Source organism: Eutrema salsugineum, unplaced genomic scaffold, assembly GCF_000478725.1.
Source record: "Eutrema salsugineum unplaced genomic scaffold, Eutsalg1_0 scaffold_14, whole genome shotgun sequence".
Taxonomy (NCBI): Eukaryota; Viridiplantae; Streptophyta; class Magnoliopsida; order Brassicales; family Brassicaceae; genus Eutrema; species Eutrema salsugineum.
In genome coordinates this window covers 7,121,260-7,146,974 of record NW_006256877.1, presented here as the reverse complement: position 1 = coordinate 7,146,974, position 25,715 = coordinate 7,121,260, and the positions used below count along the sequence as shown (strand labels likewise).

General features: G+C 36.9%; 1 non-coding gene and 1 pseudogene across 1 annotated transcript; both read left to right on the top strand.

Annotated features, from left to right (window-relative positions):
* Window positions 1-2,338: 2,338 nt before the first annotated feature.
* LOC112088694 lies at window positions 2,339-2,445 on the top strand. Its single transcript, XR_002900639.1, has one exon. It is a non-coding gene; the product is annotated as a small nucleolar RNA R71 (small nucleolar RNA).
* Window positions 2,446-14,089: 11,644 nt separating this feature from the next.
* Window positions 14,090-17,151, top strand: LOC18022743 (annotated as a pseudogene).
* The last annotated feature ends 8,564 nt before the right edge of the window (window positions 17,152-25,715 follow it).

Genomic DNA, 25,715 nt, shown 5'->3' with positions numbered 1-25,715 from the left:
GGCGGCTCACCAGTTTTCATTCCTTAAGTCCTTCCTCAGCTTGTTCACAGACTCCTTTTAAATTTGTCCTTGGACCACAGCATTCCTTAGTCACCTTAGACCTGAAAACACTTCACAAAACCCATCAAAATATCCTAAAACATGAAAAAGAAGAGAAAAGATTAAGAAGATTATATACAAGGATAAGCTTGGGGTGTCTCCCAAGAGCACTTTGTTTAAAGTCACTAAGTTTGAATTTGAAAAACCTGTTTTTAGCTGGGGTGAGGTTGAGCACTGATGCTTTTCAGCACTTCAATGGTCCTGAGCAAGAAAGCTGAGTTGGTTTGCTGCCTTTGGGAACCATTAGACCCTTGTCCTTGAGATCCCATCTTGAGACCTTTGTCCACCAGCTCTTGAATACCATCTGGGTCTTTATCAAAGATGGCCTTTGTGAGACATGCCCTCACTTCAGCAAACAGACCTGGTTTCCCATTGCAATCCAGCTTATACTTCAGAGATCCATCATCATCAACCCAAGGAGTGAGATCAAAGTCTTGGGAAGAAATATCAGGTTTAATACTCTTGTCTTCTGATGCTGAGCCATCACTTTTGGTGTTAATCATCCTTAGATCACTATGTGTGGGAGACCATGAGAGCAAGATATCTTTTTCTCTGATCAATGGCCCTCCATTCTCATACTTGTAACCAGAGTTGATGTGGGGTTCTTTCTCATTTTCCACAGCTGAAAGAGATTGGGATCCACCTAAAATCCCAGCACTTCCTACATACTTCATCTCAAGTACCTTAGGCGGTTTTATCTCTTGGACAACTGATCCACAAAATTCAGCTAAAGGTGGTTGAACAGGGTAAAAGGCATCCTTATCCACCTTTGTAAGCACCACTATTTGAGTATCAAAGTCAATCATTGCACCAGTGGTGTTGTGAAATGCAGTTCCAAGCAATAGGGGGAGCTCTTTGGTCTTCTTCATCTTCATGATGACAAAATCAGTGGGGATTACACATTCACCAACTTGAAGTGGATAGTCTTCTAAAAATCCATATGGTTTCTTGGAGTAGGAATCACCAAAGGTGATAGAAGAAGGGTAGGACGTTATAGACTTGACCTTTAGCTTCTCCATCATATCTTTAGACATTATACTCACACTTGAGCCTGAATCACACAAAGCATTCTCAACTCTAAAGTTTCCAAGAGTGCAAGAGATGGTGAACTTCCCTGGGTTGCCTAGCTTTGGGAGGGAGGTGGGCTTCTGAGTTGATTCAGAGGTGGAGGAACTATCTGTTGGCATTGCTTGATCAGTTGGCAGCTCTTTTGTTTCAAGAGACTCTGAATCATTCCCTTTCTGAACAGAAAAAACTGAACCGGCTGCCCCCACACTTTTGCTCTCAATTTCCTCATTGAGTTCATGTAAGAAGCCCATGAAATCATCTATAATGGTGTCTTCATCCTCATGAGTTTGTGCAGTCTCACTAGAAAGTTGACCATAAAGGAGATCTTCAATCTCTTGCACAGCAGCTGAGTGGTCATCATTGGAGTAGATGGCATTGCAATAATCCTTTGGGTTTTGAACAGCTTTACCAAGAAGAGAGACTTGTGGTTCAGAAGTGCAGATGCCCTTGTTCTTTTTAATAGACTTTAGTTCAGCGCCCAGTGTCTCCAGGTCAGATACCATCTTTTTTTGTCCTAGTAAGAGCTGTTGGAGAACAACATTGAAATCAGGACTTTGTTGAACAGGTGGTGGGCCAAAACCAGGAGGTGGAGCCTTTGGCTGTAGGCTGACTTGATTTGTGAAGCGATTCCCTTGATTCTGAACCGCTGGTTGCTGAAAACCCTGTTGATCTTGGGATTTACCTTGGTACTGATTCTGTTGAACAAAGCTTTGAGGAGGGTATATTGGTCTTGGGGGCTGGCCACATTGTTGCTCCTATAGGACAAGTTCTGGTGTTTATTGAAGTTGTTGTAACCATTGAACTTGTTTTGATTCCCAATGAAGTGCAACTCCTCTTGAGTGAGACTCTCTTCATTTGTATATGTGAAGCATCTCTTTTCCTCACTCACATAGTTTATAGGCTTTTGAGTGGCAGCTAGGGCTTTGTCAAGCTTGATATTCAGCACTTTGATCTTCTCTTCCAGCTCTTGGTGTCTACCAGAATCTTCTCCTCTATAGCTTCTATCATAATCTTCCCCATAAGTGTCTTGGCTCATGGCTAAGTTCTCAACAAGTTCCATAGCTGCATTGATTTCTTTGGCCAAGAAATTTCCATTTGATGCTGTGTCCAACTGAATCCTGATCTTAGGAACAGCTCCTCTATACAAAGTTAAAGGAGAGAGGTTTCTGAAAAGCCATGATGTGGACACTTATTTGTGTAGCTTCTAAACCTGTCCAAAGCTTCTCCAAAGGTCTCATTATAATGTTGAGTGAAGCTTGAAATCTGGTTCCTTAGCTTTGCAGTCCTTGAGCTTGAGAAGAACTTGGATAGAAAGGCAATCTTGCATTGCTCCCATGTGTGGATGGATCCTCTTGGGAGGTTCTTTTCCCACTGATGTGCCTTATCTCCAAGGCTGAATGGGAACAATCTCAGTTTGAAGCTGTTTTCAGATACCCCATTGATCTTAGTGAGATCACAAACTCTGTCAAACTGATCTAGATGCTCCAAGGGATCCTCCATAGGTAAGCCATGGAACTTCTGATTCTGAACCATATTGATCAAAGAGGCCTTCACCTCAAAGTTGTTGTTTTGGACAGGAGGTGGCCTGATTCCTGCTACATACTGGTGTGCATAAGCTCGGTCATTCTCACCAACAAAGACTGGTGGAGGCTGATGACGTATGGGTGGGTTTGGGTGGGGCTGTGGCTGGTTAACTTGAGGTAGGTCTTGGTTCTGGTTACCATGAGCGTGTCCCTGATGGACCTGAGCCTGTTGAGCCTGAATTCCAATCCCATTACCAGCTCTTTGACCGTGTTCAGCTTCTTGTGCCTGATGCTCATTCCCAACTTGCTGATTCATTCCTAACCTCTCCAAGTGAACAGCTCTTTCTCTTTGTCTTCTGGCTTGGCTTCTTGTGATCATAAACCTGAAAACAAAGACAGAGCTTGAAAGGTGATCAGTAAAACAAAAGAAACTTGATCTCAAAAACTATATCAGAAACTAATGCTAACAATCCCCACACAATATGGCAACGGCGCCAATAGATAACTAAGGTTTTCAAGGCCTTAATAAGGGTTATCAATCCCTTATGTCACTTGTAGTACAAAGGGTATCAATCCAAATGTGTGTTTGCTAGACACTAGTTTATGTGACAAGTTCTTAAGTCAAGCTGAATAAAAGATGAGTTTGGTGAAACCAGCAACAAGAAAGCATAAACAAGAAATAAACAAGAAATGATTAATGAACTACTAAACAAGCAAGCAAACAAAATGATGATAAAGCAAATGATGAAAGATAAACCTCTAGATATGATCATTGATTAGGGTGCTTTAGATATTGATTCATGATGCTAAGAAGATAATGCAACACTTGCTACTCTTTAGTCTAGGCTTCTTAATCAGATTAATTCATTCCCATGACAATAATCCCTTTGCTAATCACTTAATCAAGTCTAACAACCATTAGATATAATCAAGCAATCAACAAGCACAATGCATCAAGCCTAATAAGTGACCAAACAATCTCTCAACCAAGAAGACTGAATCTTATACAGAAAGACATAACAAGCAATCACATGATCTCAAACATTTCAATTTAGAACTCTAATCTAGACTAATCCTCTCATGAAGGCATTAATCTCTACACTAATCCACTTTCAAACCAAATTCTCATTTGTGAAATATGAACTAATGAGCATTAAGAAACAGTTCTAATATGTCATTTATGCTTCAAACAAACATTCCCATGGCATTTAAAACATAAACCCTTAAGTTAGCTCTTTCAGGCATTTCATCAAACACTTTTGGTGCATGAAATGCCTATGAACCCAGATTTCACTTTCCCAAGGAAATCTGGCATTAGGAGCAGCTAACTAAGGAAATGAAATGAGAATCTAAACCCTAAACATCACAAACATCTAATCACCCTAATCTACACACCTAGGAGTTTAAAAAGATAACTACTCACTAATCATGAAGAACACATCTAATCTTTTGCAAGAGATGATGTTAATCATGATTAGAAGCAGAAATGAAATGATGAGATGATAAGAAACAGCTTTGGAATGATCAAATCCCTTCAGATATCTCTTAATCAAAAACGTTTTACACTAAAAAGGAAAGAAAACTAGAGAGAAAACTAAGTAGAAGATAAGATCCCTAGGGTTTTTCTCCAAAAAGCTATATATACTAAATGCTAATGAACCGGGTCAGCCCGGAACAAACCGGGTCCTGACCCGGCTTTAGTGGGTAAAGTGGGGAATGTGCGGTTTGGTCCAGTGTATCCCAAGTAGCATGCCCAAGTCGCACAGGTGAAGAACTTGTCTTGTGAGACTTAAATCGCTTGGTTTTAGCCGCACGCCCAAGTAGGAGTGTTTTGCGAGTCTTTGTGCGGCTAAATCTTCTTCTTCTTCAACTCGCAGGACCAAGTCGGTTTCTGGGGAATGTACATGTGCGACTTGGTCATCCCTTAGTCCCAAGCCGCATGCCCAAGTCGGAGTAGATTGCGAGTGATCGTGCGGCTTAGTTTCAAGCGCGGCCAACTCGCATGCCTAAGTCGCATGATTGTGGACTTAGCATTTTTCTTGCTCGGGAGCCTCAGACCTTATCCAGTGATAGCTTACCCGCACTTATAAACTCGCAGCATCAATTTCCAGGCATTCATCTTCAGGCCTGCGAGTTAACCAAGTCGCAAGACTATCTCGCAGCATTCAGAGCAGCTTGGACCACTTCGCATTCAGGGAGGCGTAACTTCCAGGATATTGGTCAGAATTGTGTGATTCCGGTTTCAGAGGACAGAAGACTCGTATATATATAACTTTGGTGAAGAAAGATTCGGCGCTTGGGAAGTGGAAGGCTTCCTGAAGGGCTCATCTTCCCAGTGCATTTACACGATCAGAGAGAGGCGTCTAGACATGTTTCCATTCCGGAAACGTTAACGTCTTGCTCATAGATCCGAATTGAATGATCCCGGATGTTCTGGAAATAGGACTCAAATATCTCTGATTCTTATGAAGGCATTGTAAACCGAATCGGCCTGGAAGTGCGCCGTCCTTCGCATTCTTCGGAGCTCATCGGGTCGGTCCAAGACGGCAGCGAGACAGGAGTTTCTTCCGACGAGCTTACCTTTCTGCTCACGCGTCCGAATTCCATGATTCCACTTGATCTGGAACCATGATACAATCTTCTCCAACTTTGATGAAGCCCCCGACAGCTGAATCGGACCGGAAGGTTCCCCGGACAGGCGATCATTCAGGAGTATCGGATTGCTCCGGAATGGATGCGAGAGAGGTCTGTCTTCCGGTGACCGTATCTTTCGGCTCAGTGCTCCAAATGCTCTGATTTAACCCGCCCTGGGTTCTTGACCCAATTATCTACAACTTTGCTGAAGACCCTGTAAGCTGAATCGGCCCGAAAAAGCTTCCGGTGATGCGATTTCGGAAATGTATCTGCACCCAGGATTTTTTGGCCGAGAGACTTGACCGCGGTACGTGTTTTTGGCCGAGGGAGCTACCCGCGGGAAGGATTTTGGCCGAGAATCTTCGGCAATCAGTACATCATTTTGCCGAGAAACCCAAAATTGCTCCTTTTCACCATTTTTGATAAGTTCAACTCCATTTCTTCATCTGAATCACATCTTCCACTCCAAATAAACTCCAAAAGCACCTGTTTAACACTCCAAAACATGAAAAACTCTCTTGGACCTAATGCAATCTCCTAAGTCCTAAAACAATGCCTGAAGACCTAAAATGCATGCAAATGAGACATGATTTAGACTAGAATATGTACATTAAATGATGCAATTTATGAATATATCAGTTTCATGGAGAGATCGTCTCATAAGATTATGTTGCCTACCTCCTGGATCTGCTTTCAAGAAATCTCTTTGATTTCAGAATCAACATTATCCAGAAATTTCTATATAAACACACAGTGTTATGTCGTCTTCTTCACCGCAAAACAAAGCTTCATCATAACTAAGAAAATCCAGCCATCTCTCTCTGTTTTTTAAGTAAGTATTTTGAGAGTATTGTAGAGTTAAGTTTGTATAGAATCCTTGTTTTCTAGTGCTTGTAAAAAGGGGTTAAAGTGGTTGTATCCCACAGCTCTGGAATCGGAGAATTTTGTCGTACTGCGGGTGATTCAAAGAGTTATGGAAAGAGATTCATTATTTCGCCTCCACTCGTTTCTCTTACCATAATATCGTTTATATCGTTCTCATTTTTTTAATCAAATTTTTCGTAGTGCTAATTATCAGCTCCTACACATAACTCTTTGAATCCGTTGGTGTTCTATAAACATCTAACAGATTGATTTACGAGAATATAAACGTTTTCTCAAATTGTTTACCCACCTGCGATCAAATTCTCATTGGAGGTTCGAACTTACAACGCACGGTCGTGGTGCCTTTCGAATTCGATGGCGATTTAAGTTGCAGTTCTGAGTTTTCATAAACTTATGATTTAGTTTACCAGTTGTGATTAATTAAACTTTGAACACAATACGAGAGCTTGCGAGTCTCAAAATTGTGTAGTGAGTGATTCCGTTGAACTCTCATTAGAGTGAATGATACTTTGTGGTTTGATCTCAGATGTAAAATTGTGATTTAGAAGTCTGAAACGAGACCTGTAATTTCTCTACAATTTTTTTTCTATTCTACTCCAAACAGGAAAAAGTGATCGATTATAAAAACTTGATACAAAGTTTTGATTTCTGGTTTTACAAAATTTGAATTTTGATACAGACTTGAATTGAGATTCTATTGTATCGTAACTTTTTTATTTACTTGCTATTGGAAGTCTCATTTTAAATGCTGCAATGAAACCTGCAATTTTCTACGAGAAAATTACTTTTATAATGCCAATTCAATTTAGATTGGATCCTTTAATGTTTTTTTTAAAAAAATTGTACCCTTAATGTTTAAATTAATATTAACCCTGTTTTACCCTTTGATTATCAATTTATTAAATTTTACTAAACATTATTACATTATTAGAGTTAGGTTCATGTACAAGGAATCGTCCATGTGTTTATTATATTATGCCATTATGTCGCCGAAACCAAATCCATCGGTTACCCCAATAAGTTATTTTCTTTAACTGAATATATCTTTATGATGCAATTACGTATGAGGAATTACAAATTATCAATTTGAAATGTTATTCACTTTGTCAAAATTTTAAATTCAATAAATTATGATAAAAATATATACGAAATTTTGATTGGACTGGCCCCATAGAGAACCATATTTTAGATTATGCAGAGAAGTACTCGAGTTCGTATAAAGACAAATTAAGTTTTGATATGTTAATATTATGAAGAAGTAATTATTAGGCAACCTTAGTCCATTTATTTCAATTCAACAGCAATTAACCTAGCTCGTTTTTCTTCATCAGCCACAAAAATCTACTCTTTATCGATCTGTCTTTGATTTCCATAAACTATAAGTGATATAGATATGCAAATTTAGAGAAAATAAACTTGATCAATGGGGAAAGAAGAAGAAGAGAACGATACAATGACAGCAAAAAAAAGAAAAAAAACGTCAAAAAACAGATAATAAAAATGGAAAAAACAATTTTCAAAAATATTCAGATCTGAGAGTTCACAAATTTTCCTATATTTTCTCAGATTTTGGTGGAAGTTGTATTCTACGATAAAGTAGAATGAAGACCATATGTAGAAAAACTGTTCTATAATAACGTAAAACCTGGTCTAATAAGTAGAAGTTGTATTCTACCAATATGTAGAATATAGTCTATCCAGTAGATTTTATAATCTACCGTAATGTAGAATATAAAAAATATATAGAATATGTTTTCTACCACTTCGTAGAATATAAAAACAGCTATAGAAAACAAATTCTACAGGCTGGTAGAATATATAAAGAACTATAGAAATGGGATTCTACGTGGACGTAGAACACGTATTCTAAAATGCGTAGAACAAAATTTTAAAATATTTGTTTTCCTTAAATGATACCGAAAATATTTTTATTTCCTTTTTAGGTATTTTTGAAATTTTTAGAAATTAGTTTTGAATTTATTTTTTTATTAGAATTGCCATAACTGATTTAAAAGGGCAACTATGAAAAAATAGAAAACATTAAAGAGACAAATATCAATTGAATTGGCATTATAAAAGCAATTCTCCCATTTTTTATTTCAATTAAACCTGCAATTTTCATTTCATTTGAAACCTCACATTTTTTGTTTGGATTTCGCAGACCAACACTTGGTGTAGTTTGGTTTGAGCATGTTCTCTTTTAATTATCGAGAGCGTATTTTGTTACTGAGATGTGTGATTAAAATTTTGTCTAATCATTTGATCTTTTGATAATAATTGAAAATTTTAGATTGTATTATTACTTTGTCTTGGGTTACTAAATTTAATACACATCCTCCACTAAAATCTTTTCTAATCGTTTTTGGTGGTTGCTCTGTTTTTTAGAATAGAAAATAAAAACAACAACAACGTTTTCGTGCCTGAGGCCGAGATCTTCACCTTTAACATTGGAGTGACGGAAGCTAACACCTCCACTGTTGCAATCAGGACTGAACAGATCCAGTTTGGGACTCCCACCAGTGATTATTGCCATCCCTGCTTTGATCCCTGCTACTGTTCAAACTGTGGTCACTGGACAGTATCAATCGGTTCAAATGCCAACTGTGAATTCAGTAGGTGTCCTTCTCAGAAAGTTCTATTGGACCAATTTTAAAATGTGGCAGAAGAAGATGTTTTTCTATCTAGCCGCACTTAAACTGGAAAGTACACCCATGAAGAGAGACCTCTCTTCCAGCGGATAATGATGATGCTTACGCGCTTGCGAGCATGTTAGCTTGAGAACACAGAGATTTCTGTGGAAAGGATACAACCAAAGTCGCCTTGCTGATTCACTGTTCAATGTGTATAGCAATGTTGAAACATCTAAAGAATTGTGGGATTCTCTAGACAAGAAGTATCACACAGAAGATGATGGATCTTAGAAATACGCTGTGACAAAATTTCAAGACTACAAAATGGTGGACTCGCAGCCAATAATGGTTCAATTCAGAGAGCTACAAACTCTCCTCCTGAGGGTATGAGGCTGTGTGAGATCTATCAGGCCGCATGCATCATTGAGAAGCTCCCACCTAACTGGACAGCCTTCAAAAAACTACCTGAAGCTGAAGAAGAAGTGGATGAGTCTCGAAGACTTAACCATGGAGCTCTGTATGGAGTCGACAAACCAGAAAAACATTGGAGTAGGTGTTGAAATTCGTGAACCCAATGCGAATGTGGTGGAATTCCAAACAAGGGGCGCCATAACAAAGGATGCCCAAGACAAAAGAAAAGGCAAAGTCCCACAACAGAACTCACAGAAGTTCAAGAAGAAAAAATCTGGTTGTGAGAGCTCGCAGAAGTTCATTGGAACATGTCACAACTGTGGCAAAACAGGCCGTAACTCCTATGAGTGCTGCAACAAAAAAGCTCCAAAGAAAAATGAAGGCAAGAACGAAGCCAATCTCGCTGAACCACACATATGCGCGATGGTCACTGAAGCTAACGTCGCTGAAAGCCACCCAAAGATTTGGTGGTTCGATACTGGTGCAACCAAGCATATTTGCTTGGACAGGTCAATGTTCTCTGCCTACACGAAGAACAAGAGTGACAAAAAATCCTTCATGGGAAACTTTACCACCTCAAAGATCGAAGGTTATGTAAAGGTTGTTTTGAAGCTTATCTCTGGACGTGAGCTCACCGTTACGAATGTGGTCTACATGTCAGACATGAGCAAGAATCTGATCTCTGGATCTCTCCTGAGTAAGCATGGATTCACTGTTAAGTTAGATGCGGATAAGCTGGTGCTATCCAAACATGAGATGTATATGGGAAAGGGATTTGTTAGTGATGGTCTTTTTAAGATGTCTCTTGAAACTGTTATTTGCAGCAATGTTGTCATTGAGGCTTCCACCTCAAAGATGAATGAGAATAAGAAATCAGTTGTTTATTTATCTGAGTCTTTTAGTTTATCACATGAACATTTAAGACATGTTAACTTCAAAACTATAAGTAGATTGATGAACATGAATATGATTCCTAAACAAAAAAATAATTAAAGAAAAATGTGAGATTTGCGTTCAAATTAAACTTATTAAAACACCATCACCAAACATGGAAAGAATAAACGTGGAAAGAACAAATGTGAGATTTGCGTTAAAAAAATCTATTTGATTTCAAAATCAATTCTATCCAGAAATCTCTATATATATACACAATGTTATGTCGTCTTCTTCACCTAGAAACACAAAAACTTCATATCTAAGAAATCCAGCAATCTCTCTTTGTTAATTTTAAAATAAGTATTTTGAAAGTATCGTAGAGTTAAGTTCGTATAAAAACCTTGTTTTCTAGTACATGTAAAAACGGATTAGAGTGGTTGTATTTTGCAGTACTTGAATTGGAAAATCTCGTCACACTGGGGATGATTCAAAAAAATTACAGAAAGAAATTTATTATCTCGCTTCCACTCGTTTTGGTATTCGTTTATATCGTTTTTGTTTTTTCAATCATATTTTCTGTGATTTTAATTTCAGCTCTTATAAGAATATCTCTCATACAATCAATTAAAACTTTGCTTTTACCCAATCTTTTTCCGATTTACTAAAATTAGGTGAATACCCTCACGTAACATGCAGGTTTTATTAATTAACAAACACAACTTTTCATTTTTAAGTAATTTTAAATAGTAAAACTTAACATTAAAATTTATTAATTAAAATTTAAGTGGATATGTGTCACTCTCTCCACTGCTGATGTGTCAAAAAATTGGAGAGAGTTGATCCTCTTTTATATATAAGATTTGGATATGTGTGGATAATAAGTTTTGTGTCTTAAATTTTGTTTAATGGAATTTTCAATAATTAAAGAAAGACAAAAATTGTGATTATAGCTTTATGGCTAATTTTTTATAGGGTTTTTTTGCTAAAAATAACCTAAAACTTGACTTTGAATACAAAAGTAGACCCCTGAAAACAAAAGAAGAATAGAGGGCAGCCCAATAATGAAGCCCAATATAGTTCAACAACTCAGCCAAAACACAAAACCTAAATCAGTCTGCTATGCTTCTTTGTTGTCTACGCATCTGTGACCGAAATTACAGAAATAAAAAAACCCAGTAACGATTCTCCTTCCTCCCATTTGAAATTCAACATCTCCATGAACGGCTCGTCTTCCTACCCACAAAGCCACGTTCTCCACGATGTAGAATCTGCAACGTCAGCCCATTCTAATACACCAGTGAACCAAGAATCAAATATACATACCTGCAAAAATTTGGGTACCAACATCACCTGTACTTTCTTTTTTTAACATGTAACTGAAACAAAAATTTCAAAAAGAAGAAGACGTATCTCATCAGTCCTTCATATATATGAACTATCTAGAGTATATATTGCAATGCAGAAATTATATCTGGAAACTAATGGCATATAATAGAATTTACTCTGAAGAAATGTTTCCATCATCTGAAGCATCATAACGGCTTTGTAATTCACCCTCCAAATTTAGTTACATACTTAGGCATGAAGTAGAGCAAGTAGTCATAGTTGCTGCAGTCACTTTCAAGTTGAGGCTGGCATATTCGGGTATAGAATATAAGATTACTCTATGAAAGAGCTACTTCAAAACCTGTAAAGCCGTAGACATTTTAGAACTGATTGCTTGCATTTTCTATTTGTTGCAGATTTGCAGTACCCGGTAAAGATATGCAAAAACATATGCAAAAAGACAAATCCTTACATTTCCAATGGGACATATGGTTATGCTTTAAAAGTATTCCCAAGAAGACTTGCACTGTTGATAAGAACACCATGTGAACCTGACAGCAACAGTTACGTAGAGCTTGATACTTCACATTCATAACCCAATCAACAGACAACAGAAAATCAATATAAAAATGAATGGATTTAATGTATTCTCGATAAATCTAAAACATTTAAAACATACTTTGTCAATTTAAGTCATGGGAGTGAAAAAGAATCAGCGTTAGAATTTTTACACCGTTTGAAAGCATAATGAATACCTTTTAGAAGGAGTAGCCTCAAAACAAAGACCTCTTAAATATAGATTCAACCTTATTGAAGAACATGTGTCTTTGGATTTGAGCGAGAGCAATTGAGATTGGACACGCCATGGCTGTGCTAGGAAATGAGGTGGAGCAAAGTTATAAATTGTATCTTAGGACCCATCAGAGACTATTTAAAGAGACTGTCTTAAGTCGGTGAAGCAGATTGGGAATTTGTGGTCGGTAACTCTGAACATGGTTTTGTTATGGGTTGCAAAGAAATTGGTGAGCCTGTAGATGAAGTTTGGTTTGAGTCTGCTTTTATAACGTGCAATTCTGTTGGGTGCAATGAGACCTTGAATAAGGGTTCCCTGTGTCGGTTTAGAAAATTACAATTATAAGTTAGTATATGTAGATCGAAGTAGCATTGTTTGATTAGCCATAATTTGTCAATAAAATGACAATAGGAGATGGAGCCTACAAAATCAAAGTTGGAGACGAAGCTAGAACTAATCATACGAAGGGAGTATAATGCAGTGTTATCTATTGATGAGTCTTTTAAATGCAGTGTTCATCAATGAAGAGTAACTCAAGCCTAATGAGTAAGCTACCTTTCGTAGGGTTCCTTGCTTCCCAGAGGTGGATGAGTCTAAAAGCCAATTCTTCCTTGCTTAGTCCGGATTCGACTTCATTGAAGAGTAGCTGTCAGTGGACTGGTGCGAGGGCCTTTGAAGCAGAGGCTGCCATAGCTGTGATAGTGTATATATATTGTGTGCGCCCAATTTTCGTATTGTTTATCTGCTATGATCGAAGACTATATAAAGGGGAAGGAGTTGCGGTGATGTTTCCAAATTTATTAGAATGGGCTGATGTTGCAGATTCCACATTGTGGGTATTTACAGCAAGAGAACGTGGCTTTGTGGGTAGGAAAACGAGCCGTTCATGGAGATGTTGAATTTCAAATGGGAGGAAGGAGAATCATTACTGGCTTTTTTATTTCTGTAATTTTTGGTCACAGATGCGTAGACAACAAAGAAGCGTAGCAGACTGATTTAGGTTTTGTGTTTGGGCTGAGTTGTTGAACTATAATAGGCTTCATTATTTGGCTGCCCTCTATTCTTCTTTCGTTGGTGTTTTTTGTTTGTGAGTGGTTGTTGAACTATAATGGGCTTGATTATTGGGCTGCAGGGATGTGAGTATGTTTTTATTGGCTGAATGTTTAATGTTTTAAGTGACGTGTAATGAATTGATGTTTTGATTGGCTGATTATTTCCCTGAATATTTTGGCATATGTGGCATAGCTGAGAAGCCAGGAAAGTAATCCCTTTTATATAAAGGAGGTTTTCTAACTAGTCCCACAACGACGTCCTTATCCATTATTCCTATTATTCAATTATTAAAAAAAACAAATCAAAAATCTTAGATTCCCTCTCCACGTGTTTATTGGCGTGTGGACTGATTTTCTCAAATCTTAAATTCAAATCTCAATTATTAATATTTTTCTAATCGAATCTCAGACAACTACTGGAAAAATATATAGAAATAATTGAAATACCTTTTAAAAGGTTCTTCTAGCTAATTAATCTACCAAAAGAGAAATTTCTTAATTAACAGTATTTATCTCCAAATTACCATTTCTCATTACATAGTTTCCAAAAATTTGAATCTTTCTCCATTTTCCCAAAACCATTAGCCCCAAACCCAGAGTGCAAAAGCATAAATTGAGGTTTTTTCTCTCTGATACTTGAGCGATAGAGAGATAGAGAGAAACATCGAGATCCTTTTATTTTGTAGAATCGCGATTGTGGGAGTTCGAGAGAAGGAATCGCGATTCTGAGAAATTTCCGTTTCAGATCTGATTTATTTTTTCCCCTGGTAATCCGGAGAGAGAAGGGAAAAAATGGGCGGTCTAGGCAGTGGCGGCGACAGCGGCGTCAGTAACGTGAACACGGGTGTTTCGGCATCTTCGAGAAAGGTGGTTCAGAGTTTGAAAGAGATCGTGAACTGCTCTGACTTAGAGATCTATGCGATGCTTGTTGAGTGCGATATGGATCCTGACGAAACAGTTAATCGTCTCCTTTCCCAAGGTTTTTTTCATCTTTTATACTTCAAGCTTCCATAACTTTTTTCTATTTGTTTTTTTCTTGGTTTTAGCTTTGAATTTGTTTGTGGAAGTAGAACAGAACCAAAAGAAATGAAAAAAAACAAACTTTAAAACAATTCTTAACTTAAGCTTTTGAAGAATTTGTCTATCATATTGAGATTCGTGTAAGAGAATGTCAGAACTTTATTTGTTTTCCTTATGTTACTTGAAATAGTAATACTTTTACGATTTGGTTGAATTATCATTGTTACCTGTTTCTCGAAAGAACATAAAAATCAGTTTTTGTCCTTTTTTTTGCCTTCTCCTATGTTTGTTCTATGGTACTGATTATGTGATTTTTATATTCTTGGCTTGTTCATTCAGTTTTGTATAATGCTGCTTTGTTTTAAAAAACTTTCAGATACTTTTCACAAGGTGAAGAGCAAACGAGACAAGAAGAAAAAGGTTAGTTGTACAAATTTGTTTAATCTAACACATTATAGTATCAGAAGATGAGTTCCTTTTTTGTCTAATTCTCACTTACTTTGTCTGTTTGGTCAGACCAAAAATCCAGCAGAATCCTGGACACGTAGCACCCCAAATCGTAGAGCTAGAAGCAGCGGTAATGACAGCTACAACACCGCTCGAGGTGGCGGAAACAGATATAACTCGAATGGTAACAAATATCTAGAGAGAGTGTGTTTATATTTTTCTTCTGATGGTTGTGGTTTGATAATCTAATAAAAACTGTTTAAAAACTTGTTCAGAGTCGGGAAGTGTTCAAGGAGTACCTGCAAACAGAAGAGAAAACAGAACACATAATCATTGGGCTGTCTCTTCTTCTTCTTCATCTGGTGTCCTCGGGCGCCAACCTCTATCGAACAGGTTTTATTTCTTCACGTGATCGTTTCTTATCTAACTTAGTCAAAAAATGTAGTTGTTTTGTGGTTTTCTTAGTGTATCTCCTTTGCTTTTGCAGTGATCCTACAAACGTTGAAGTTAAGAAAGCACCAACGGGTTTGAGTGATGAAATTACCTCGTCTTCGCTGCCATCTCCTGCATATCAATCCGCTTGGGCCAATGCCAACCTTGGACAGAGAACCATGGCTGATATTGTGAAAATGGGTAGGCCTCTCTACCAGAAGAACGTCACTGCGTCTCGTTCATTAGAGACTCAAGAGAGTGGAAGTAAAGCTCCTTTAAAGGATGAATGGCCTTCAATTGAGAAGCAAGATCCATTATCATCTCTTGTGAAGCCATCTGCTGAATCTAGTTTATCCACCAACCAATTCAGCGAGTCTCAACATCTGAACAAGACTCATTTGGATGACGAAAATCCTATTGCTTATCCTCCTAATGGGGAGCAGGTTCTTCCGCCTGCTTCAGTATCCAGCAGAAACTTGGTTGATGGTGATTCTAGAGAGTCCTCGGTATATGACGACGAAAGCAACAACGCGGAGCGACATGCTTTTGAGGAAAATGGAGGTTAGATTATTCTTTTTAATTCTCTGTGTGAGTCTTGCTTTTTTTTTTTAGCTCTTTTCTTCCTCTTTGTTCATGTTTTCTGAGTTTTGTTTGCTCTATTTTCAGCGGAAAATGTTTCTGCATCTGTTGCTACCGGTTTTCAGCAACTTACTATAGACAATGATGAAGAGCATGAAACATTACCGAAAGATGACAAACCTGCAGTGATAATCCCCAATCACCTGCAAGTCAATACCTCAGAATGCTCGCACCTAATGTTTGGTAGTTTTAGCTCCCGGATAGGATCTGGCCAAGCTAGTGGCTTGAATGAAACCTTGGAGGAAACACAAGATGAGTCATCATTCAGACACCCCGACACTGATTACTATGGAGAGGAAGAGGGACAACAACTCAGGAATGTTACTACTGAAAATGAACAAACATCCTATCAAATCAATTCAACGGCCCGGAATTACCATGCTTCCTCTGATTCTGGACAGAAGCGGCGCAACAAGAACCTCATCAAGAAGATCATCAGTACAAGTTTTCATCTCCTGCCGATTATGGATTTGAAAACAGGCAACAATTGAATCCTCCATCTGAAACAAATCCTCAGATGCAGAATTTGGATGCCTTTCCCAACGTAATGGTAAAAAAAAAAATGCTATTTAGCTTTTATAGAAATCTATCAAAAGTTCGTTCCAAAGATCTAACAATGTCTCTTTTTTTCCATAATGTTCAGCAGCAAGGATATACAAGTTCATTACCTAACAATCTGCTACCATCAGGCATTCAAGATACAAGAGAACCTGATATTCACTACTCGCCTTTCCAAACAAAATACAACACTGCCACTCTCTCTTCACCCAGCGGTCCAGCAATATCCATGGCAGAGGTAGTAAACTGCATTCTCTTTAGCATAAACATACTCCTATATTTCCTCTTAATATCATTGCGTACACAATTTTCTTTTGCAGGCAATAAGAGCCGCGAGTATGTCTAGTCAAAACGCAATGCCCGGTGCAGGACAACAAGCAGCAGCACTTGCTCAACACCTTGCCTTAAACACATACGTTCATCAGCCTGGGATGCCTGTAGGTCATTATGGTAACTTGATAAGCTACCCATTCATGCCACAAAGTTACAACCCTTACATGCCTTTGGCTTTTCAACAAGCGTTTCCCACTAGTAACCATCAGACTCTAGCTGCTATGCATCTGCAGTACAAGAATCAGGAAACCGCTCCTCCTGTTCTGCCTCCTTCTGCCTACGGGTTTGGCAGTGGCGCTCCATCGAGTAACAACTTTCCTTTGGCTCCTACTACCTCTGCAAACTCTTACGAAGATGTCTTGAGCTTATATTTTATGGACAGGAATCATTTGGCGTTATCACTTCAGCAGCAGGTAAAACAATAAATTATAGTTAAGCTAAAGGCCGACTCTTATTTAAGATTTTTAAGAACCAGTTCTTAAACCCTATGTGTCAAATTTGCATTGGACAGAAAATTTTAATGAAATTTTTCTTCTTTCTTCTTTATTTCTTCCCCAATAAATTTTCCATCTCCTTTCAATGACTCCTCGTTTCTTCTCTCTCGCCATCTCTGTCGTCATGCTCGTCTCTAACAGAAACCCTACCGTTGAAAGCACCCTTTCAAATTGCCGCTGGTGACTCAAAACCACTGAAACTTAATATCCAGAACCTCCCAATTTTCCTTCTCGGAAAAATCTTCACTTTTTGGCTGTTGGACCGATTTTTTTACTTAAAGCCAACTGGGCTTAGTAAAATCAAATGGTGTGATGAGAAATAAGCTCAAGTCGGAGCTCTGGTCGTGGTCAGGTCGGGTTGAATAGGAAAAAAAAAACAAAACTCAAGCCTAATCTTGTGCTTCCATGAGACTTGGTCTCTTTGTTTTCACAATTCTCAGAGAATCGGTTTCATGGAGAGATCGTCGCATAAGATTATGTTGCCTACCTCCTGGATCTGCGTTCAAGAAATCTCTTTGATTTCAGAATCAACATTATCCAGAAATTTCTATATAAACACACAGTGTTATGTCGTCTTCTTCACCGCAAAACAAAGCTTCATCATAACTAAGAAAATCCAGCCATCTCTCTCTGTTTTTTAAGTAAGTATTTTGAGAGTATTGTAGAGTTAAGTTTGTATAGAATCCTTGTTTTCTAGTGCTTGTAAAAAGGGGTTAAAGTGGTTGTATCCCGCGGCTCTGGAATCGGAGAATTTTGTCGTACTGCGGGTGATTCAAAGAGTTATGGAAAGAGATTTATTTATTTCGCCTCCACTCGTTTCTCTTACCATAATATGGTTTATATCGTTCTCATTTTTTTAATCACATTTTTCGTAGTGCTAATTTTCAGCTCCTACACATAACTCTTTGAATCCGTTGGTGTTCTATAAACATCTAACAGATTGATTTACGAGAATATAAACGTTTTCTCAAATTGTTTACCCACCTGCGATCAAATTCTCATTGGAGGCTCAAACTTACAACGCACGGTCGTGGTGCCTTTCGAATTCGATGGCGATTTAAGTTGCAGTTCTGAGTTTTCATAAACGTATGATTTAGTTTACCAGTTGTGATTAATTAAACTTTGAATACAATACGAGAGCTTGCGAGTCTCAAAATTGTGTAGTGAGTGATTCCGTTGAACTCTCATTAGAGTGAATGATACTTTGTGGTTTGATCTCAGATGTGAAATTGTGATTTAGAAGTCTGAAACGAGACCTGTAATTTCTCTACAATTTTTTTTCTATTCTACTCCAAACAGGAAAAAGTGATCGATTATAAAAACTGATACAAAGTTTTGATTTCTGGTTTTACAAAATTTGAATTTTGATACAGACTTGAATTGAGATTCTATTGTATCGTAACTTTTTTATTTACTTGCTATTGGAAGTCTCATTTTAAATGCTGCAATGAAACCTGCAATTTTCTACGAGAAAATTACTTTTATAATGCCAATTCAATTTAGATTGGATCCTTTAATGTTTTTTTTTTTTAAAATTGTATCCTTAATGTTTAAATTAATATTAACCCTGTTTTACCCTTTGATTATCAATTTATTAAATTTTACTAAACATTATTACATTATTAGAGTTAGGTTCATGTACAAGGAATCGTCCATGTGTTTATTGTATTATGCCATTATGTCGCCGAGACCAAATCTATCGGTTGCCCCAATAAGTTATTTTCTTTAACTGAATATATCTTTATGATGCAATTACGTATGAGGAATTACAAATTATCAATTTGAAATGTTATTCACTTTGTCAAAATTTTAAATTCAATAAATTATGATAAAAAATATATACGAAATTTTGATTGGACTGGCCCCATAGAGAACCATATTTTAGATTATGCAGAGAAGTACTCGAGTTCGTATAAAGACAAATTAAGTTTTGATATGTTAATATTATGAAGAAGTAATTATTAGGCAACCTTAGTCCATTTATTTCAATTCAACAGCAATTAACCTAACTCGTTTTTCTTCATCAGCCACAAAAAGATACTCTTTATCGATCTGTCTTTGATTTCCATAAACTACAAGTGATATAGATAGGGAAAAAGGCCAAATAGTACCTCAACACAGATAACTGGTACCGATTAGTATCCAAACAATTTGGGTGAACTAATAAATACCCGAACATTTAAAAATTTGAATATCAATACCTAAACAATTTTTTTTTGGCCAAAACATACTTTGACTTAATTTTCGTTAGTCACTCTGTTTAAGTGTTAACAGAAAATCTGAGTTGGCACTAGAAATCTGAGGTGGCATTATAAATTAAAACTATGTCGTTTTGATAAGTTTAAGTTTTTTAAAAAAATCTCCAACTGCTACAAATCGAACCCTTTACCACAAGGTCTATATTCACGCGCGTATCCACTGAGCTAGCCAAACCTATTAACATATGTTTACCAAGTATTGTTTATATAGACATAACAAAGCATCGAGACTCTTCCATTTTTGAAAAAAAAACTTCGACTCTTCCATTTTCGATGACTCATTAGCTGCAGAGATCTGTTCCTCGCCATGAAATCGGGTTGGATGGATCGATTAAAACTTCAATTTCGTAAAGGTTCGACATTGTCGGATCTCTCTTGAGAAATCAAACAGAAGAATATAGAACAAAAAAAAAACAATAAATAAGTAATATGATGAAAGGAGAAGAAAAACATGAAATACAAGCAAAATCTGTTCAATAAGAACTTATAACGGAAAAAAAGAAATTTTAAAGAAGATGGATTTAGTTGAAAACAAAAAAAAATTCAGTGAAAAAAAAATCGCTCAAATCAAAGAAGAAGAAGAAAACGATACAATGACAGCAAAAAAAAGAAAAAAAACGTCAAAAAACAGATAATAAAAATGGAAAAAACAATTTTCAAAAATATTCAGATCTGAGAGTTCACTAATTTTCCTATATTTTCTCAGATTTTGGTGGAAGTTGTATTCTACGTTAAAGTAGAATGAAGACCATATGTAGAAAAACTGTTTTAGAATAACGTAAAACCTGGTCTAATAAGTAGAAGTTGTATTCTACCAATATGTAGAATATAGTCTATCCAGTAGATTTTATAATTTACCGTAATGTAGAATATAAAAAATATATAGAATATGTTTTCTACCACTTCGTAGAATATAAAAACAGCTATAGAAAACAAATTCTACAGGCTGGTAGAATATATAAAGAACTATAGAAATGGGATTCTACGTGGACGTAGAACGCGCATTCTACTATGCGTAGAACAAATTTTTAAAATATTTGTTTTCCTTAAATGATACCGAAAATATTTTTATTTCCTTTTTAGGTATTTTTTGAAATTTTTAGAAATTAGTTTTGAATTTATTTTTTTATTATAATTGCCATAACTGATTTAAAAGGGCAACTATGAAAAAATAGAAAACATTAAGGAGACAAATATCAATTGAATTGGCATTATAAAAGCAATTCTCCCATTTTTTATTTCAATGAAACCTGCGATTTTCATTTCATTTGAAACCTCACATTTTTTGTTTGGATTTCGCAGACCAACACTTGGTGTAGTTTGGTTTGAGCATGTTCTCTTTTAATTATCGAGAGCGTATTTTGTTACTGAGATGTGTGATTAAAATTTTGTCTAATCATTTGATCTTTTGATAATAATTGAAAATTTTAGATTGTATTATTACTTTGTCTTGGGTTACTAAATTTAATACACATCCTCCACTAAAATATTTTCTAATCGTTTTTGGTGGTTGCTCTGTTTTTTAGAATAGAAAACAAAAACAACAACAACGTTTTCGTGCCTGAGGCCGAGATCTTCACCTTTAACATTGGAGTGACGGAAGCTAACACCTCCACTGTTGCAATCAGGACTGAACAGATCCAGTTTGGGACTCCCACCAGTGATTATTGCCATCCCTTCTTTGATCCCTGCTACTGTTCAAACTGTGGTCACTGGACAGTATCAATCGGTTCAAATGCCAACTGTGAATTCAGTAGGTGTCCTTCTCAGAAAGTTCTACTGGACCAATTTTAAAATGTGGCAGAAGAAGATGTTTTTCTATCTAGCCACACTTAAACTGGAAAGTACACCCATGAAGAGAGACCTCTCTTCCAGCGGATAATGATGATGCTTACGCGCTTGCGAGCATGTTAGCTTGAGAACACAGAGATTTCTGTGGAAAGGATACAACCAAAGTCGCCTTGCTGATTCACAGTTCAATGTGTATAGCAATGTTGAAACATCTAAAGAATTGTGGGATTCTCTAGACAAGAAGTATCACACAGAAGATGATGGATCTTAGAAATACGCTGTGAAAAAATTTCAAGACTACAAAATGGTGGACTCGCAGCCAATAATGGTTCAATTCAGAGAGCTACAAACTCTCCTCCTGAGGGTATGAGGCTGTGTGAGATCTATCAGGCTGCATGCATCATTGAGAAGCTCCCACCTAACTGGACAGCCTTCAAAAAACTACCTGAAGCTGAAGAAGAAGTAGATGAGTCTCGAAGACTTAACCATGGAGCTCTGTATGGAGTCAACAAACCAGAAAAACATTGGAGTAGGTGTTGAAATTCGTGAACCCAATGCGAATGTGATGGAACTCCAAAACAAGGGGCGCCATAACAAAGGATGCCAAGACAAAAGGAAAGGAAAAGTCCCACAACAGAACTCACAGAAGTTCAAGAAGAAAAAATCTGGTTGTGAGAGCTCGCAGAAGTTCATTGGAACATGTCACAACTGTGGCAAAACAGGCCGTAACTCCTTTGAGTGCTGCAACAAAAAAGCTCCAAAGAAAAATGAAGGCAAGAACGAAGCCAATCTCGCTTAACCACACATGTGCGCAATGGTCACTGAAGCTAACGTCGCTGAAAGCCACCCAAAGATTTGGTGGTTCGATACTGGTGCAACCAAGCATATTTGCTTGGACAGGTCAATGTTCTCTGCCTACACGAAGAACAAGAGTGACAAAAAATCCTTCATGGGAAACTTTACCACCTCAAAGATCAAAGGTTATGTAAAGGTTGTTTTGAAGCTTATCTCTGGACGTGAGCTCACCGTTACGAATGTGGTCTACATGTCAGACATGAGCAAGAATCTGATCTCTGGATCTCTCCTGAGTAAGCATGGATTCACTGTTAAGTTAGATGCGGATAAGCTGGTGCTATCCAAACATGAGATGTATTTGGGAAAGGGATTTGTTAGTGATGGTCTTCTTAAGATGTCTCTTGAAACTGTTATTTGCAGCAATGTTGTCATTGAGGATTCCACCTCAAAGATGAATGAGAATAAGAAATCAGTTGTTTATTTATCTGAGTCTTTTAGTTTATGGCATGAACATTTAAGACATGTTAACTTCAAAACTATAAGTAGATTGATGAACATGAATATGATTCCTAAACAAAATAATAAGTAAAGAAAAATGTGAGATTTGCGTTCAAATTAAACTTATTAAAACACCATCACCAAACATGGAAAGAATAAACGTGGAAAGAACAAATGTGAGATTTGCGTTAAAAAAATCTCTTTGATTTCAAAATCAATTTTATCCAGAAATCTCTATATATATACACAATGTTATGTCGTCTTCTTCACCTAGAAACACAAAAACTTCATATCTAAGAAATCCAGCAATCTCTCTTTGTTAATTTTAAAATAAGTATTTTGAAAGTATCGTAGAGTTAAGTTCGTATAAAAACCATGTTTTCTAGTACATGTAAAAACGGATTAGAGTGGTTGTATTTTGCAGTACTTGAATTGGAAAATCTCGTCACACTGGGGATGATTCAAAAAAATTACAGAAAGAAATTCATTATCTCGCTTCCACTCGTTTTGGTATTCGTTTACATCGTTTTTGTTTTTTCAATCATATTTTCTGTGATTTTAATTTCAGCTCTTATAAGAATATCTCTCATACAATCAATTAAAACTTTGCTTTTACCCAATCTTTTTCCGATTTACTAAAATTAGGTGAATACCGTCACGTAACATGCAGGTTTTATTAATTAACAAACAAAACTTTTCATTTTTAAGTAATTTTAAATAGTAAAACTTAACATTAAAATTTATTAATTAAAATTTAAGTGGACATGTGTCACTCTCTCCACTGCTGATGTGTCAAAAAATTGGAGAGAGTTGATCCTCTTTTATATATAAGATTTGGATATGTGTGGATAATAAGTTTTGTGTCTTAAATTTAGTTTAATGGAATTTTCAATAATTAAAGAAAGACAAAAATTGTGATTATATCTTTATAGCTAATTTTTTATAGGGGTTTTGCTAAAAATGACCTAAAACTTGACTTTGAATACAAAAGTAGACCCCTGAAAAAATATTTAGCAGAAATAACCTAAATGGGTAGTGAAAAGACCATTTAATTCTGTATGAGTAAACAAAAAACGGATGTCCTAATTACCGTTTACACCCTGACGAAGTCTACTAAAGAGAGAAAGAAGTATAATAGTACACATCTTTTATCGAAATGAAGTCTACTAAGTAATTAAATCTGGAAATTTAATTTTAAAATTTAGAAAGAATTACTTTGGTATCAAATTTACATTCATAAATTCCGGAATTGTAACCCAAATGTACATAAATTATTTGTTCATATTGCTAAATGGAAATTTATGTTTTTAAATTAAGTAGAAGAAAATTTATTATTTACGTTTTTAAAGTTGTAGACTTCTATATTGAAGTCTGCTAAACCGAATAAATTAACATAACCGAAATTAAACCAGGAATAACTTCCCCTAACCAAGAAAAACTGCCCGTAACCGGGTAAATTTACCTAGTCCCCGTAAATTTATTAACCCTAACCGAAAAAAACTTACACGAACCGAACGGAATTACCAGACTATATAAAGGAATTTTACAGATCTCGTAAAAAAAAAACCATCAAAAGTTCCTGTTTAAAAAAAACGAAGGCGATTTCTGTTTCTCTTCTCCGGCGCCGCCGACTTACAGAACCGCCACCGATAAACCCGTTCAGGAAAGTTTTCTTCCTCCAGCCTCACCCCCATGTTTCCTTACTCCTCCGTATTCATCACCTTTCTGTTTTCATATCCACTAGTGTCCGGATCTGAAATTAGGGTTTTTTTTTTTGCAGATCTGCTTTCGCCACTGGGGGTTAACGTCATTTCCTGCCTCAAAACGATTAGTAGATGTCCTTCCGAAGATATATACTTAGCTATTCCACTATTCTTCATATTTCCTGTAATTTGTCTGTCGGGTTTGAGTACATAGCTTTTCTCCCCAGATCTGGTGCATTTCTCGACGCCGGCTTTATCTAATCACGGCTGTAAACACTACTAACTTTTAGATCCCATTTGGATGATTGGTTTTAGTAGACTTCATATACAGTGTATTATGATGTATTGATTGCTTCGGTTGGCTTCAGTAGACCTGCATATGCAGTATTTATGATGTTTTGATTGCTTCATGTGGCTTCTGTAGACTTCATATACTGTTTTTTGATGTTTTGATTGCTTCGGTTGGCTTCCGTAGACTTCTCGACTCGGATTGTACTTAGAAGGTGAAAGTAGACTTCCTTTGACAAAAGTAGACTTCATTTTGCAAAAAAGTAGAGTTCATTTTGTAAAAGTAGACTTCATGTTGCAAAAGTAGACTTCATGTTGCAAAAGTAGACTTCATGTTGCAAAAGTAGATTTCATGTTGCAAAGTAGACTTCATGTTGCAAAAGTATACTTCATGTTGCAAAAGTAGACTTCATTTTGTAAAAGTATACTTCATTTTGTAAAAGTAGAATTCATTTTGTAAAAGTATACTTCATTTTGTAAAAGTAGACTTCATTTTGTAAAAGTAGACTTCATTTGTGTATAGTTTCAAACCGTTAGTTATAACTAGTTTTTCTCATTAGAGCTTTGTTACCGTTGATGCACAAATCTGTGTTAGATAATGGTGGCCTCTGAATTCCTTAGAAGACTGTACACCAAAGGCGGTGAGCCAGCCCCGGATAAAAGCATCGGCTATTATGCTGATGATAATAGGCTGGTACCTGCACTACGGTCAGCTCTACAAGAGGATGAATGGGAAGAGATTTACGAGTCACCGTTGGGTGTCTTCTTAAAGTTCCACGACTTGGATTTTGGTTGGGCTTCTAGGCTGGTGCACCACATGCTGACCTTTCAGATAGTTTGCAAGCAGAGGTACGAGATATGGAGCCTGATTGGTACCACTCCAGTTCGGTTTTCATTGCATGAGTTTGAAGAGATCACCGGACTCAACTGCGGGTACGTGGATGACTTGGCTCTTGCTGATCTTGAGCTTTCCGATGAGATGCGGGCATTTTGGGAGCTAATGGGGGTTGATGTCGAGTCGGGCCCAAGCTCTATCGAAATTATTGAAGCCTGTTTCAACTGCTCATCATGGTCTCAAGATGATAGGCTGCGGTTGGGTTATCTTGGGATCTACGCTGGTTTCATAGTGGCAACAAGACCAGGCTTATCCACAAATGTCAAC